Genomic DNA, 18,646 nt, shown 5'->3' with positions numbered 1-18,646 from the left:
AAAGGATGGAACGGAGACACGTAGCGAGTTTGGACCAGCAGGTCCTTTCTCCTGACTTAACAGATATAATACAAATTGTACTAAACGAAATGTATCCATATACAGACAACTTGTAGACTTCTTGTTGCACTTCTAGCTCCATTCCCTCTTCGGGTTGGTCGGTACGTTTGAGTTCGATACATTCACAGCAATCGACCTTGTATTTGTGTTATGACAAACATTCGACCCAGATAATTTTCATATAGAGAAAGCTCTCCAACAGTATCTTCTGGGCAGCCTGCCGGCTTCGCCCCCCCGCGCCCGCTGGTCCTCCGCCAGCTGGGTGTCCGGCGGAGTCCGCGAAAGTTTTTTTTTTTTTATTTTTTTAAGGGAAAAAATGCTAATACCTGACCTGTCTTTCGATGCATAATGACGATCGTTAGCGAAGCGGGCTGGAATTGCCTTTCAGTTCCGTCCACCGCTGTCAGACCAGATTTAAAATCTCCCGAAGTCTGCATCAAAAAAGTTTTCTCATTTAACAGTCCCGCTGTTAATCCCGGGTCGGTACCAAATCCCCAAATAGATCCACCGCGTAGCCATTAATTAATAGCGTTTTGAATCAGAAACATTTTTAACCTTGAAAAAGCAAAGAATCCTCTCATGGTTGAAATTGAAACTTAGAATCCTTTGAGTAACGATTTAACTATTCAGCCAACGAAAGAAAAATGCATGTTTAAACTGCATTAACCTGTCACAGGCATAGGAACAGATTTCCACGCTGAAATATAAATTACAGACGAGGAGCGAGATAAACACATTAAAATGGACTCCCACAATTTTAGTAATAGAAAGACACGTTTCTAATTAGACAACATCTTTTATTTTTCTTTTGGCAAAAATTAAAAATAAGAAAAATGCAGCAAATGGTATAGAATTGCTCATATGGTGTTTTGTGATTGTGGAGGCTTTTCTTTTTAATATAATCAGACACAGGTTATAGATATTCTTATATTTATTCACTGCTTTCATTTATTTTCCTTCTCTGATATTTAAAAATTGAAAAAACATAGAAAGGCAAACAGGATGATTTCTAAAAATGGTCATAGCAGGGATTTTAACGTACACAAGCTTTACTGATACATTGAATTATGTGCATTTTGTTTGCAATTCTTCCGTGCTTTTTCTTTTGACAATTAAAATACATATACATCAAGAATAATATAGCTTTATATATTTACTTCCTAGAATAATCAAATGTGAAGTAATTGTCATATTTGCTTCAGGTTTTTTATTTATATTAAAGAAGACAGGGTTGAATGTCACTTTATTTGCCTCCTCAGTCCCATTCACCATTCTCCCTCCTTCCCTAGGTAATCAGTATTATAATGTGTGTATTCTTCCAGCATTTGTTGTTATACTTTATTACCTAATTACCTATATATATATTTATATGTAAATCTATATCTATGCTTATGCATTTTAAATTTTCTTTATAAATGCTACAGGAGTGTACATATTATTTTGCAACTTACTTTTTTCCCCTCAGCATGATTTTGAGAGCTATCTATACTGATACCTATAGAATCTATTCATTTCAGTAGTTTTATATTATTGTCAGCTTTATTATTTTTGTGGATATTCCCCTCTGAAACAGATTATTGTAAAGTTGCTTGCCTTAAAATTGTAGACAGTTAACTCTTAATCTACACATAGAAAAATTCTATCAGAGACAGAATTCTTTACTACCTGCTTTTCTTTTAATTTTATTATTTAGAAAAATGTAAAGGTATTTTTAAAATGCAGAGAGAATATTACAAGCACCCATTTACCTATCTCATAAAATTGGTAAATGTTAACATTTTGCCATATCTGTTTCAGGTCTATTTTTTAAATGGAGCTATTTAACATTTCTGATAAAATTGAAATCTCTCAGTACTCCTTTCCAAAATCATTCTCCACCCTTTACTCCAAAGGTGAACACTATCCTGAATTTGGTATATAACTTTACAATCTAGGTTTTACACTTTTACAACAAATTAACCCATGAAAACACAGAACATTGCTTTGTTTGATTTTTTAAAATGCACATGTGTGGTGTTAGACTGTACCTATTCTGTGACTTTTTTTCCCCTTCATGGTATGTTTCTGTTCTTTCTCTCCATAGTGATAAATACACATCCAATCCATTCATTTTAATTGCTATATTATAAGTCCATGCATATGAATGTGCCCTGTTCATTCATTCCCCTATTGATGAATATTTAAGCTGCTGCCAATATTTTGGTATCATGGGCAATGCTAGTATGAACATATGTGTGCATGTGTCCCATACACATATGTGAAGGTTTCTCTGTGGGGAGTCTAGATGGGGAATTGCTAGCCTGCTCACACATTTTCAGTTTTATTAGAGACTGCCAAATGTTTTTTTGAATTTATATACCCATCAGCAGTGTATGTGAGCGGTTTCCCTCACCTGACCTTCAATACTTTCTAGATTCAAAGTTTTCTTATTTCTGACAATTTGATTTTTTAAAGACTCAGTATTTCATTGTTTTATTTGAATTTCCCTCACTGCTAGTGACTTGAGCATTTTATTGGCTATTAAGGTTTCTGAGTCTGTGATTTGCTTTCTCACAGTCACCCATTTTTCCAATGGGCTGTGAATATTTTCATCTTTTTTTCTCTTGAGTTGTAGGGGTTCATGCATATAAACATTCTATTGCCTCAGTCTGTGACTCCTCTTTTAACTGCTTTTGATGTGTTTTGCACTATAGAAAATTTAAAATGTAGTCATAGTCACTGATCTCTTTCTTTATAGTTTGTGTCACTTGTGTGTCTTATTAAAGAACTCTCTTCTGTACCTGATGCCATGAAGAGAGCCTCCTATTTTTTCCCCCCTTAATGCTGTAAAGTTTTGCTTTCTATACTTGTAAAGTTGATCCAGCTGGGACTTTTTTTTTCCAGTGGTGTAAAATAGGATTACTTTTACTCCTTCTCTCCCCCACATGGAAAACCTATTGTTCTGCCTCAATTTACTGAACAGCCTTTCACTCCCACATTAATGTGTAATGCCACCACGACTGAAAATTAAATTTCGACATATTTGTGGACATGTTTCTACTTTATCCTTCTCCACCAAGCAAATCAATTCTGAACCAATACCACACTGTTTGAATTATTATGGCTTTATAACCAGTCTTCATGTCTGGAAGGTCATTTTCCTCTTTTGTTCATTTAAAAAAATCGTATTGGCTATATTTGGACTTCTACTCTTCCATACTAACTTTAGCATCAGTTTTTCAACTCCCACTGAAAAACGTCTTTGGTATTTTATTGAGTTACACTTATAGGGTTAAATTTTGGGAGATGTGACATCTTTATAGAATTGTCATTCAATACATTAATAGATTTCTTCATGTCCTTCAGTAACATTTTATGATTTGTTAATGAAACTCTTGTGCTTCTTTGTGAGATTTATTCCTAGTTTCCTTACAGCTTTTGTTGCTATAAGTTGGATTCTTTTTAAAGTTTTTAAATGGTTATTTTTGCTATTTGGAAATTTATTGATTTTGGAATAATCTTGCTTTAGCAAACATGCTGAATAATTTATTTGCAGATTCCTTTGTATTTTCATGTAGATAATCATACCATCTGTAAATAACACTCTTGATACTTTTCCCCTTTCTTATCTCAATGGATGGGCTGGGACCTCCAATATAACATCAAATATTAAGGGTGAGACCAAGCATTGTTTTCCTATTTCTAGCTCATTGAGAATGCTTCTAATGTGGTATCATTATTTATGATTATTGTTGTAAAGTTTTGGTAGAAACCCTTTATCAGGTTAAGGAATTCCCTTCTATCCCAGTTGAGTTTAAAGTAGGAATATTTCAAAATCATGAAATGGCCCTAACCAGTATTGGCTCAGTGGATAGAGCGTCGGCCTGCGGACTGAATGGTCCCAGGTTCGATTCCAATCAAGGGCATGTACCTTGGTTGCGGGCACATCCCCAGTAGGGGGTGTGCAGGAGGCAGCTGATCGATATTTCTCTCTCATCGATGTTTCTAACTCTTTATTCTTCTCTGTAAAAAAATCAATAAAATATTTTTTTTAAAAAATCATGAAATGAATAAGGAATTTAATTAAGAGCTTTTTCTAAAAGTATTGAGATGATTATAGGTTTTGTCTTTGATGTGTTAATGTAATGGGTCACTTTGATAGATTTTTTTTCTAATGTGGCTATATCCTCGGATTCCGAGATAAACCTTGTTTGCTGTTTGTATGTTTATTTTTAATACAAGGCTTCAGGCAGTTCGTGAATGCTTCCTATTTTTAGCGTCTATGTTCATAAATGATATTGGCTTATAATATTCTTTTCTTGCACTGCTTTTGTGCATGTTTAGTATCAAGGTTATTGTTGTTGTTAAGTGCCATTGAGTCAACATCGACACTGTGAAGAAGTGTTGCCCACACTGTCCTGTCCTCAACAGCCCTGCTCAGCTCCTGTACACTCATGCCTGTGGCTTCTTTTATGGAGTCAGTCCATTTCCTATTGGGTCCTCCTCTTTTCCTGCTGCCTTTTATTTTCTCCAGCATTGGTGTCTTTTCCAAAGAACCCTGCCTTCTCGTGATGTGCCAAAGTAGGACAGCTTCCGTTTTGTCGTTTTGCGTCCAGTGATGTTCCAGGTGTAGGACCCACTTGTTCATCTTTCTAGCAGCCCAGAGTCTTTTAGAGCTCTCCTCCAAGACCACATTTGAACTGAATCCATTTTTTTTTTCTTACCAGCCTTCTTTGCTGTCTAACTCTCTCATCCGCGCATAGTAATTGGAAATCTGAGGGTGTGGATGATCTTAGCCCTTGGTCGCGAATGATACATCTTTGATCTTTCCTAATTGTTGCATTGCTGCCCCTCAGCCTTCTCTTGTTTTCTTGGTTGCAGTCACCATTGGAAATGATGACTGAACCAGGGCAAGCAAAATCTTTAACAATTTCAATGTCTTTGTTTCACGATTCTTGTCTTCTTGATATTCAAATGCAGTTCTGCTTTGGCACTTTCTTCTTTTAGTTTCATCAAAAATTGTTTCAAATCGTTGCTATTTTCTGCCAGGAAGATAGTGTCATCTGCATATATTAAGTTATTGATATTTCTTCCACCAATTTTTACTCCTCATTTCACTGAGGCTAGCCCAGATTTTTGTATATGTTACCCTCATAAAATACACTTGGAAAGTTCCCTTTTTCTATATTCTATAAAAGTTTGTATGATTTGTTTCTTAATGTTGGTAAATCTCATCTGTGAAATGATCATATTTTGAAAATTCAATTCAGTCTCTCTCATGGTTATTCATTTACTTGTGTTTTGTATTTCTTTTGGGGTAAATTTTGATAATTTACATTTTTCGTTACAAATTAAATATTATATTTAAGCCTTTAAAATTTTGGTATATGGTTCACAGCATTCTCTTATTATTTAGAAATTTTCTACAGCATCTATAATTATATCCTACTTCTCTTTATATTTTACGTATAAATTCTCTATTTTTTCTTTTTTGTTTTAACAGAGGTTTGTCTATAGTCTTTTCAAATAGCCAGCTTTTGTAGAGCATCTTTGTTTCTTTTTAAATATGTATGTTTAATTTCTGTATTTATTTTTATTAATCTCTCACACTTATACTAAGTTGAGCATTTATTCATTTTTTTTTAAAAAAAGCTTTTCAAGGTAAATCCTTCCCAATCTTTCTTATTTTTTAAAAGATAATATAGGGCTATATATTTATTTTGAAGAGAAATTTCCCTTCTTTATCTGTATCAAGTTTTCAAAATAGTGCTTTTGTTGTCATTCAGTTCTAAATACTTCAAAATTCCACCGCGGTTTCTTAAACACGAAATTTTCAGAAGGGTCTTTTCTCTGGATGACGGGATCCTTCCTATCAACAGTGCAGAAAAGATAATATTTACCTTTGTGTAGATAATTACCTACGGGAAGCTCTTTCTGAAGTAAAGGAGGTTTAAGGTGCATGCTACCAAGAAACAAGCAATTTCCAAGCCATGTTAGGAGGATCTGGAAACTTTATGTTGCTAATGTTCTGCCGTAGAGTTGGCATATGGTTCTAAATATTTCATTCATTCCGCCAATTCACACCGATGGCCTTCCGTATACCAAGCATTCTTCCAGGCAGGAGGAATGACATTAGTGAACAAAAAAACGCAACTTCCTGCTCTCATGGAGTTTAGACCATAGTGTAGGAATTGCTTTACGTTTTTCTTAATCTGTGGATGTGGTGCTGATGTTGCAAATAGTCTAAGCCCACCATCCGATGGTTCTCTTGAATTTTGGAAAAGCGTTGCAAAGGAGGGGCCTGAGGCTGGAACGCACATGCTGGTTTGGAGGTTGTTGAAGGAGCGATTCCTGTGCCCGTGGAAGACACCCCGTCCCACTGCGGAGAGGGCCTCCTGAGAGGCCCCCAGGCTGAGAAGCAGAATTGGAGGACATGGCAGAGGAGACACCTCATCCGTCGGTAGTTTCTCTGGAAAGGGAGGGGGTTTTCTTATTGTTTATTGTTTGGGGGGAGATCAAGGACTTCACTGGATAACGGACTGGGCGTCAGTTGTTCAAGTTGGTGAGGAGGCTTTGGGGTCTCTGTACAGCTGGTGTTCTATCACCTGAGCTATTCTGTAACCAGTGCACATTGTGTAATCGCTCAGGAATCAGCTCTGGAGGCATAATGAAAAGTAGAATAAGGGTGCTTTCTCAATGCAGTGCATACTGTGGCCTTGAAGTAAATGTTACAGAAATAACATTTCTCCAAAGCTCATTCAGAAGCTTATGGAGCGGCATTGAAGAGATGTTCCTGGAGGCCTGGAGAGGCTGACCTGTCCATCCCCTTTGGTCAAAAGTGATTCGAATGAGTCATGCAGTAGGCATTCCATTAATGTATATAGAATAAATGGACAGGAATATGTAAACGGACAGATTAGTATCAGTGTTTACTCATGATTACTCTCAAATAGACATTCAGCATTCCCAGAAATACTGCAAACCTGTTTGCACCTCTGCCAATCTCCCTCCCAGCTTTTGGCAAAGACCAGTCCATTCTCATGAGTTCTAGCCCCATTACTTCCTGCTTTCTCAGGGTACACAATCCACAACATATCTCCTCTCTCTCCAGGATCTCCTTTCTCTCCTCCCCTATAGAATAATTTAAATCAACATTTAATAATGGACTAATATCACCAATATTTTTTTAAAAAAACCTCTCTATCGTACATTCTCCTCTAGCTACTGATATATAGCCATATTCCCCCTTCAAGCCAAATTTCTCAAAGGCTGAATATGTTCTGTATCCTCTGGTGCCACTTCCTTACTCCCATGCATTAATAAAATTGTTCTAATATTTAGCTCTCACTTTGCTACAGAGATTCTTCTTGTTAAGATCAACATTGATGCACAACACTGTGAATGTACTTAATGCCACTGAACTACACACCCAAAAATGGTTAAAATTGTAAGTTTTATGGTAGGTATTTTTACCGCAATAAAACAATTTCTTCAAAAGAAAAGAAAGATCACATTGATCATATTGCCTAATCCAGTCCTCCAATTACTAGCACTCTCAAAGCAGTCCAGTAGTCCTTGAAACATTCTCTTTATTTGGCTTCTGTAATACTGCATTCTTTGGGGGCTTTCTTTCGTCTTTTTCATTGTTCCTTCTAAGTTTTAATTGCTCATTTTTCCTTCTTTGACCTTTCAAATGTAAAGTTCTATGGAATTCTACACAATGCCTCTTCTCTCAATTCTGCCCAGTCTCTCTAGGTAATTTTTAACATTTCCGTGGCTTCAGTACACCTCTATACTAACAGCTTATGAAATGATAATTTTTCCCCCTAGATCTATTTTCCAGAGAGGCCAGGTAGTCTTATCCATCTGACTACTTGGTAACACCCCACCCTTCCTGGGATATCTCATAGATATCTCAAACTTAATATATTCAAAAGCCAAATTCTTGGTTGTTAACCCCAAATCTACATTCTTTCTGTCTCGGTAAATAACACTTTTCACTCATCCTGCTGCTCAAGCCAGCAAACTGGGTGTCATTCATGACAGCTCCCTCTCCATCAGCCCCCACATTTAATTCATCTTCCTGGTTGGTTAATTCCACCTTTAAACTATATCTTGACCACTCACTTTTCTCATTTTCCCTGCTAATGCCCTAACCCAAACCACCACCATCTCTTCGTCAAAACTACTGTAATAATGTAACATCTTCATTAATTCTGGGTATTATGATGTGGACCTCTTTGGCGAGCCATTTTCCGGCCAACACAAGGCTAACACAGAGTAAATGAGTGGAAATAGATGAATGGATTCGGGGATCTGAGCCAGTGGGAGGCAGGTCATATAGGGTTTTGTAAACCAATGTACAGAGTGAAATGGGAAGTGTTAGGGAGGATTTGAGCTGTGGCATGATCTGCATTACTTTTTAGAGGTTCACCCGATTGCTGTGTGGCAAATGGACTGGAGCATGGGCAAGAGCAGAAGCAGACCAGTGAGTTAGCCTCTGCGGAGTCCAAACAAAAGGTGATGGTGCAGTGACAGATGATTGTGGTAGCAATGAAGGTGGTGTGAAGTGGTCAGGTCTGGGTTTCCTGTGCAGTGAGAGTGAGGTATCTGCTTGCTGATGTGTTGCACGGGAGGCAGAAGAGAAGGTGAGGAGTCATGAATTTCTCCAAGAAGTTCGACCCAACCACTGGAAGAATATACTTTTTACTTTGAGATAATAAAGACTTTATTATTTTGTTCTGTTTTGTTTTCTGTTAATCCTTACCTGAGGATACTTTTCTGTTGATTTTTAGAGAGAGTAGAAGGGAGAGGGAGAGACACAGAGAGAGAAACATCAATTGGTTGTCTCCTGCACGCACCCCTATCTGGGCTGAGGATCGAGTCTGCAATCACTGTATGTGCCCTTGACCGGAATCGAACCCGTGACCATTCAGTCTACAGGCCAATGCTCGATCCACTGAGCCAAACTGGCTAGGGCAAGATAAGAAAGACTTTAGAAGAAGCAGGATATAGGTGGTGGAAAGTGGGAGTTTGGTTTTGGACACTTTAAGGTGTATTTTAGACACCTAGGTGGAGATGCTGTATAGGCCGTGGGATCTATGAGTCTGAAGCTTTTACAGTTTGAAGTTGACCTACATCCCTAACTGAATTGTATGTTTTTATATGTATGTTCCTGGAGGACAGGAATTCTAACTGTTGGTAGAGTTCCTCAAAATGTAATATATAATCATTTAATAATTTTTAGTATAATGATAATAAGGTAGTATCTAAGTATTTTTAAAACTAATCTAATAACTTAAATATAATGCTTTAGATTCAATTCTTGATAAAAACTCCTGTGTTCTTAGTGGTCAGGTGTTTTTAGATCCAGCTGAACTTCTTCCACGTTACACTCAGTCTCATGTTAATTTCCAAGGCTAAGTAAACGGACCTTATGAAAAGCAGGCAAGCCTTTACTTGACTAATTTAAAATACCTTTCAGTGTGTGCAGTGTTGTGGCTTTAAAAAATAACCATTGACAGGAAGAATGAGCACATAGTATATAATCAGTAAACATATTTTTACATAATGTGGCGGAGAGCAAAGGCCTCACTGAGGTGTCTGTATGAAGACAGAAAGCGTGGGTGACAGAAACTTCTGCGGTATCACGGCCCAGTAGTTCAGCAATATGTGTGGAGTCCAACCAGCCAGATTCAAATCCCAGCACGAGACATAAGCCCCTCACGTTTCACGCGAAGGGAATATAAATTGATGCAGCCATTTGAATAATTTGCAAAGATGATGATGTACGTACCCTGTGATTCAGAAATTTCACGCCTTAGTGTATATCTTTGAGAAATTCTTGTCCTTGGCCCCAGGAGGAGACAGCTACCAATGTGTTCAGTGCAAGCTTTGCTGCAAATTTTTAAAGCAATCGAAATATTCATAAAAACACAAGGCATTACTATACAGTTGTAAAAATAAAGGACGAGGCATGGATGTTTTCTGCTCAATAAAATAGAGCAGAAAAAAGAAGTCCAAGATTTTAGAAAAACGTGTCAAACACGATACCATTTACATGAAGTTTAGTTACACGGGGATTAGTACGAGGTTAGCACATTATCGTTGTTAATAGCACAAACTAAGCAGCCAGATGCCCAGTTCAGGTGCCATCAATGAGTGAGTCACCGGCTATGCGACCTTGATTAGGTCACGTCTCCTCACTTAGAAAAAAAAAGGGAACAATCATAGTGGGTTCAGTGAGAACCGTTAACATATGCGATGTGATGAGAGCTCATCTAGTGAGCACTGTATTCGTTGTTATGTATTGTTTGTCCAGATAGTATTCATCCACATATAGCCTAACATGTCTACATATTGAAAGTCTACTCCGTTCAGGAGTGTGATAAGCACCACATTTTGTTCAGCAGTTATCTCTGGTGTGGGAGGAAAAAGGATGGGATTTCAACAGATTCTTTGGTGTTTTACCTCTTTTTTAAAATCCTGAGGCAAATAAGGCAAAAGATAAGATTTGTCAATATGGGTGGTGACCGCACTCCTGTGTGCTCTGTTATTCTCTACACTTTTCTTTGTGTATGAAATTTTCTCTTTCTTAAAAAATATCTCAGTACAGAGCCTGGAACAGTACATGCACAAAAAAATATTTCTTAAATGAACGCGTGATGAAGAAGTGGCATGGAATGAGGAAACAGCCGTAGGAATGTGCAGGTGGACTTCCCGTCTGTTCTGCTCCTGGGCCCGACCAGGAGAGCAGTGGGGTGTGCAGCCGGTAGGAGGGGAAGGTCCTCTTCAGCAGCAGTGGAATCAGGGAGACAATGGCTTTCAAGGTTCCGAGCGAAAATTATTTTGAACTTAGAGTTCTGTACCCAGGCGAACGTATCATTCAAGTGTGAGAGCGAAATAAAAACGCTCTCAGAAATGTGAGGGTTCAGAAAAGATGCCATTCAAGCACCCTCTCAGGAGGAATAACTAAACAATGTATTTCAGGAAAATGGAAAACGAATCCAGGAGGAAGGCATGAGGGACACAAAATCTGGTGACAAAGCAGCAAAACTCATGGTGAAATTTAAAATTGTTATTGACTGAGGAGAGTGGGGAGAGAGAGAAAGGAGAGAGAGAGAGAGAGAGAGAGAGAGAGAGAGAGAGAGAGAGAGAGAGAGAGAGAAAATCCCCAGAGATCATTACTTGGGAAGTAGCAGGGCCAAAGGAGAAAAGCAAAAGCATGTGAAGGTTCTTGACTTGTTCAGAGAGAAGCCGGTTATGGTCAGTAGTGGGAGATATTGATTCTGTAAGACAAGGTTAAGCACGCACTTAAAGTTAGAGGAACCACTGGAAACATGGAAATAGGATGTGTAACTACCTAACCATTCCAAGAAAAAAAGTTAAATAGGAAACTGTCATTAATTCAACACAATGGGAAAGGAGAAACAGTAACACAGTAAACAGAATACAAAAAATATGATGCAAGAATGAGTGCAAAGTGTCAGTAATCACAATGTGAATGGATTTACTAACCCTGTGAAATGACAGCCCGAGCGCCTTGAAAAAGAAAGACCCCAAACCATAAGAGCTCTATGCTGTTTACCTAAAACATTTAAAACAAAATGACCCAGGAATTTAAAATTAAGTAATAGAAACAGATGTAACAAAGAAAACCAAATTAACATTTCAAGTACAAAAATATAAGGATATAGAAGAATTAATTAACATTGGTAAGGTTTATTCTCAAGAAATAATGGATAGTATATATATATATATATATATATATATATATATATATGTATATGTTTACATATTTTAAATTTACATGGGATATTTACAAAGGAAAATTCAACAGATCCTATAAAGTAGAAATTATACAACTTCCATTCACTGACCACGTACATAAAATTATTATTTAACAACAAAAAATAGAAAAATTACGGACAAAAAAACCTCTTGATCCTCTTGAAAACGAGAAAGCACACTTCTAATTAACTTGGATTCAAGAGGAATTAAAATCAAAATTACAAACTCCTTAGAAATGAACAAATGAGCACCCTACATTTCAAGATCTGTGAGTGCTGCCAAAGTGGTACAAATGGAAAGATTTACAGCTTTAAGTGCTTGTAGAAAACAGAAATTGTGAAAATAAACAAGCATTTGACTTAGAACTAGAAAAAGAACCAGAAAAATAAACCCCCCAAAAAATAAAAGGAGGAGAATAAGAATAAAAGTAGAAATCAATGAGATAAAAAAAAAAGTTGGGCTTCATTACTAAAACCAATTACTGAACTACTTCTTTGTCAAGAAGAATAAAATGGATGAATTCTTGGTGAATCAGATCAAGAAACAAAGGAGATATAAGTAATGTAAGGAATAGCCCTCACCAGGTAGCTCAGCTGGTTAGAGCATGGTCCCAGTACGCCAAGGTGTGGATTCAATCCCAGTTAGGGCACACAAAAGAATCAACCAATGAATGCATATATAAGTGGAACAACATACTGATGTCTCTCTCTCTCTCTCTCTCTCTCTCTCGTTCTCTCGCTCTCTCGCTCTTTCTCTCTCTCCTTCCCTCCCTCCTTCCTTCCCTCCATCCCTCAAATCAATAAAAAAGAATAATGTAAGGAACAAGAACAGTGGGAAAAGCTGAATGATTACTATGTTTAACTTCAAATAAATGCAGTTAAAATTCAGGATGAAATGTTTGATCCATAAAAGTACAAATCACCAAAGTTGATTCAATAAGAAGTAGAAAAACTATGGACCATTATCTAAAAATAAATGGAAAAATAATTTAAAATCTAAAAAAAAAAAAGCACCAGACCTAAGTACTTTTGCAATCTGGATCTACCAAAACTAAGGAGCAGATATTTCCCATGTTATATAAGTGGTTTCTAGTCTATAAAGCAGATTGAAAGCTTTCCAGTTTATCTAAGCAGTAACAATTACCCTAGTTCTGAAATTAGACTAACATAGGACTCAAAAGAAGAATTAATCTCTCTTATGAATATAAATACAAAATTTCCAAATAAATTGTTAACCTATCAAATCTAGCAGGGTATTAAAAAAAAATACTGCATCATGCCCAGAATGAGCTATCCCAGGAAAGGAAGAGTAGTTGGAAAGTAGAAAAATACCATTGATAGATTCATTGTGTTCTCTGAAGAGAAAAATGATGGTTATCTCAATAGGTGCCCCCCAAGATAGTTAATAAAATGCAAGGAACAAATTTAGAAAGAAAATCTTAGTAAACAGGTCATAGAAGAAAGTGTCCTACATTTGAAAAGATGTCCCCATCAAAAATCTACTATAAACACAAATACTTAATCATGAAAGATTTGAAGCATTCCCATTAGAATTAGGAACAAGACCATGGTACACTCTGCCACTACCATTTAGCATTGAAATAGATACCCCATTCAATGCAAATAATGAAAAAAAGGGTGGCAATAAATAAGATATATAAATATTAGAGAAAAAGATACAAAACTGTCACTTTGGGCAGGTGATAGTTCCATCTACCTGGAAAAAAATTCAGGAAAAGTGTCTGAGAAACTTTAGAACTAGTAAGATATTGATAAGGTGACTATACAGGGGTGGGCAAAAGTAGGTTTATAGTCATGAGTGCATGAAACGGTTTATTCTTGCATTATTATCTATTAATTATTGTATTATTTATTTGTATTATAACTGTAAACCTACTTTTGTCCACCCTGTATAAAGATCGTCATGAAGGAAAGTATGCAATGGAATTGAAATTCACAAATAAAGGCCTGAATGCATGGAAAAATATATACTGTTTTCTAACAGAAAAGCTCAGTGCTGTCAAATGACAATTATTCCCCAAAATTTATAAATTTAATGCTACCCCAAACACTATATCAACAAATTTCTGTATAGAATTTGTTAAGCTGACTCAAATTCATCTGGGAGAGAAAAATAGCAGGAATAATATTTTTAGCAAATTAAAACATATTATTAAGCTTTACTAATTGATTCAGTGTACTCTGGCATAAGAATAGATCAATAAAGTGATGGAACAAAAAACACGGTACAGAAACAGACATATTTGTGGGAGTTCAATATATTACAAAAGTGACATCTCAAATCAGTGGGGAAATGGTAGACAATTTATTAAAGGGTTTCAACAATTAACCATTGGGGGGAATAAAGTTCCATCATTTCCACATACAATGTAAAAAGTAAATTTTTGGTCAATTAGCACAAAAGTAAAATTTAAAGTACTGGGATAATCATCTCAATAAATATAGAATACATATTTGACAAAATTCAAGATTACTCATGATTAAAAACACCTAGTAAACTAGCAATAGAAAGGAATGTCCTTAATTTGAGAATGGACATCTACAAAAAAAAAAGCCTTTATTATACTCAATGATGAAAGGGCCAAATTATTTTCCTAAGACTGTAAACAAGCCAAGGATGTTCACGCTCCCACTTCTATTCAGCATTATGCTGTTCTGAAGGTTTTTAGCGAGGGCAATAAGGCAAAAAAGGGCATGCAACTTAGAAAGGAAAAAACAAGATTCTTCTCAAACAAGATTATCTATTTAGAAAATTTTAACAAATACCAAAATGTTACCAGAACGAAAGAGTAATTTTTTTTATATATATATTTTTATTGATTTTTTACAGAGAGGAAGGAAGAGGGATAGAGAGTTAGAAACATCGATGAGAGAGAGAAACATCGATCAGCTGCCTCCTGCACACTCCCCACTGGGTATGTGCCTGCAACCAAGGTACATGCCCTTGACCGGAATCGAACCTGGGACCTTTCAGTCCGCAGGCCGACGCTCTATCCACTGAGCCAAACCGGTTTTGGCCGAAAGAGTAATTTTAATAAGGTTACAGGATACAGTAATCAATAGAATTTCTACATACTAACAATGAACAAATAGGAATCAAAATTTAAGAACAGTATTACCATCAAAAACAGTATTACCATCAAAAACAGTACCCCAAAATGAAATATTTAGTATAAGTTTAACAAAATATGCATTTTCTTTGTACTTAAAACTATAAATCCCTGATGAAAGGCAGCAAATACCTAAATAAATGGAGAGACAAAAGATCTCCATGGGTTGGAAGATTCAATATTGGGAAGGTGTCAGTTCTCCCAAAACTGATATATAGATTCAATGCAATCTTAATAAAAAAAATCTTGGTAGAATTATTTTATTTTTTTGGGATTGTTATTTTTTATTAGGTAGCATATCTAAAATAGATAGAAGACCAAGAAACTAAAGTAACTAAAACAATTTTGGGAAAGAAGAACAAAGTTGGGGAAGTCATACTGATTTCAAAAGTTAAAAACTAGTGATAAGAACAGTGTGGTACTGATAAAAGATAGACACAGGATTAATGCAATAGAAGAGAGATTCAAGAAATAGATCAAAATAGCAAATTAGCTTTTGACAAAGTTGCAAACACAATTCAATGGACAGAGGATAGTATTTTCAATGGATGGTGCTCAAACAATTGGATGCCCATATGTAAAAAATTGAACCTCAATTTATACCTTTCATCTTATGTAAATTAACTCAAAATGAACCATAGACCTAAATGTAAAACCTAAAACTATAAAACTTCTAGAAAAAGAACTTTGTGAAGTTGGGTAGGTGAGGCAAAGATTTCTTAGATATGATATCAACAGCATGATCTATAACAGAAAAAAATTGTGAGTTGAACATCAAAATTGAAAATTTCTCTGCAAATGACACTGTTAAAAAATGAGAAATTGTGGTGTCAGGTACTAGACTTATCCAGGAATCACTTCACAAGTTATATAAATGTCTAACCACTACGCTGTACACCTGAAACAAATATAATATTGAATGTAAAATGCAATTGAAAAATAAAAAAATTCAAGAGTGAGTAACTAAGCCACAGACCAGGAGGTATATTTGCATATTACACATCTGACAAAGGATTTCTATCGAAGAAATAAAAGAACTTTTCAAATTCAATACTAAAAAATAAAGAACTCAATTTAAAAAAAACAGACAAAAGATGTGAACAGACACTTCACCAAAGAAGACAAACAATGGCAAATAAGTGCGCCAAAAGGTGCTCAACATCATTAGTTGCTAGGGAAATGCAAATTAAAACTACAATGTGGTACCACTATACACTGATTAGAATGTTTTTTAAAAACCTGACAACATTAAGTGCAGAACAGCTGGAACTCTAATACATTGCGAGTAGGAAAGCAAAATAGTACAGTCACTTTGAAAGACAGATTGATAGCTTATAAAGTTAAACACACACTATATGATTCAGCATTCCCTCTCCTAGGTATTTAGCCAAGAGCGAGGAGAACTTATATTCATTTTTATGTGAATGTTCATAAGATTTTTATTCATAATAGCCAAAAATCAGAAACAACCCAAGTGCCCTTCGGCTGATGAATAGATCAACAAACTGTGTTACTTCCCTGCACTGGAATACTACCCAGCAGTAAAAAGAACTGCTGATATGCACAGCATGGATGAGTGCCATATGCATTATGCCAAGTCAGTGGTCGGCAAACTGCAGCTCGCGAGCCACATGCGGCTCTTTGGCCCCTTGAGTGTGGCTCTTCCACAAAATACCGACTTCTGCGCATGGGCCACGAAGTTTCAATCGCACTATACGTGAGCGCCTGCACGTGGTATTTTGTGGAAGAGCCACACTCAAGGGGCCAAAGAGCCGCATGTGGCTCGCGAGCCGCAGTTTGCCGACCACTGTGCTAAGTGAAAGGCCTCAGATAAAATACTGCACACTTTATGATTCAATTTATATGAGAAAATTTTGAAAGTTTTGCTATGGGTTGGTGTGGGAAGAAGAGCATGAATGGATTTGGGAGTTTATCGAACTGTATCATATCTTGTTTGTAGTGGTAGTTACATGGCCACATGAACTTACTAAAACTCAGAGTGGTGCACTACAAGGAGAGAATTTTACTGTATATAAATATTAAAATGTGAATTAAAAATAACTGTAAAGATAATGGTGCAGTAGGGGAGAAAGACATGACACCCAGAACTATGAAGGAAAAGAAGTGATCATTACAAAATATTAACTTTTGTAGGTCAAACATTACCTTAAACAAATTTAAAAATCAGGCCACAGACTAGGTGAATATATATTTTCAGCATATATAACAGACCAAAGATTAAGACCCATAATACAAAGTGCCTGCAGATTAATATGAAGAGAGATAAATAATATAACAGACAAATGGGCAAAGTATATGAAGTACAGGGTAAAATACAGGGAATTCACAGAAAGACCCAAATGATCAATGAACATGAAAAAATTCACAGCCTCACTGTCATTCGGTGAGCTATGAATTAAAGCAATACTAATACTATACTATCATTTTCAGCCATCAGATAGGCAAAATTGTAAAGATCGTTAAAGCCCTGCATTAGTAAAAAACGTGAGACTACAGGTACTCCCACTGAGTTTTGGGAGTGTATAATGATACAAGGTTTGAAGGATAATTTGGCCATAGCTATAAAAATTTAAATGTGTATCTTTTTTTGACTCAGTAATTTCACTCCTAGGTATTAATACTATATCAGTACTTGCGCAGGTGCACAGATATGTATATAAAAGGACTTTTTATTAGAGCATTGCTTCTAGTTGTGAAAAATGGGAACCAATTTGAACATCTGTGAGCAGAGGGTTGGTTAAATAAATTAGGCAAATTCACATCATGGGCTATTATGACAAATGACACAGGGGTAAGTAGTGATCAAATACTGCATCTATTTATACAAAGAGACACATTATTAAATGAAAAGAGCATGTAGTAATGCATATTGATCCTATTTGTGCTTTTTAAAATCTGCAAATCTACACACACAAACACACATACACGCGTAGGTCTGGATAAATACACATCAACGTTACGGCGATAGTTCTCCATGGGGTGAGCAATGAGACTGGGGAAACTGTCACTTTTCATCATTTTTCATCCTTTGGTCTTATTTAAACTTTTAAAATGTAGTCATATTTATGTTTTACTTGTATAATTTTTAAAAATTAAAGAAATAACATCACCTTTTCTGTAAGCAAAGTTAATATCGCAGGGAATAAAGACATAATACAGCCCACCAGGTGGCTCAGTTGGTTGGTTGAGCATCCTTCCCTACACAAAATAGGTAGTAGGTTCCATTCTGGTCAGGGCACATACCTAGGGTGCTGATTCTATTCCCAGCGCGCTCGCTCTCTCTCTCTCTCTCTCTCTCTCTCTCTCTCTCTCTCTCTCTCCCCCTTTCCTCTCTTTCTAAAATTAATAAAAAATATCCTCAGGTAAGGATAAAGAAAAAGGCATATTTGCCATTCTATATCTCCTAATGTATCCAGTGAGAAGGATGCAGCATCAGTTTAATTATAAAAAGCCAGCACGTTTCAAATTAAAAAAAGAGAAAGAAATAAGAAGTATAGTTGAAATATAGCTATACATTTAGATTAAGTAAACCCAGATAGAAAAAAAGGTATGTAATTTCCAAATCATAAGTGGGGAAAAAGAGTAAACTTGATTACTATAGTAAGAAAAAAAGTAGAAGCATTAAAAATAGAACAACAAATGGACAAAACAAAAACTAGGTATAAT

Source organism: Myotis lucifugus, unplaced genomic scaffold, assembly GCF_000147115.1.
Source record: "Myotis lucifugus unplaced genomic scaffold, Myoluc2.0 scaffold_46, whole genome shotgun sequence".
Lineage (NCBI taxonomy): Eukaryota > Metazoa > Chordata > Mammalia > Chiroptera > Vespertilionidae > Myotis > Myotis lucifugus.
Note: the sequence above shows the minus strand (reverse complement) of the source record.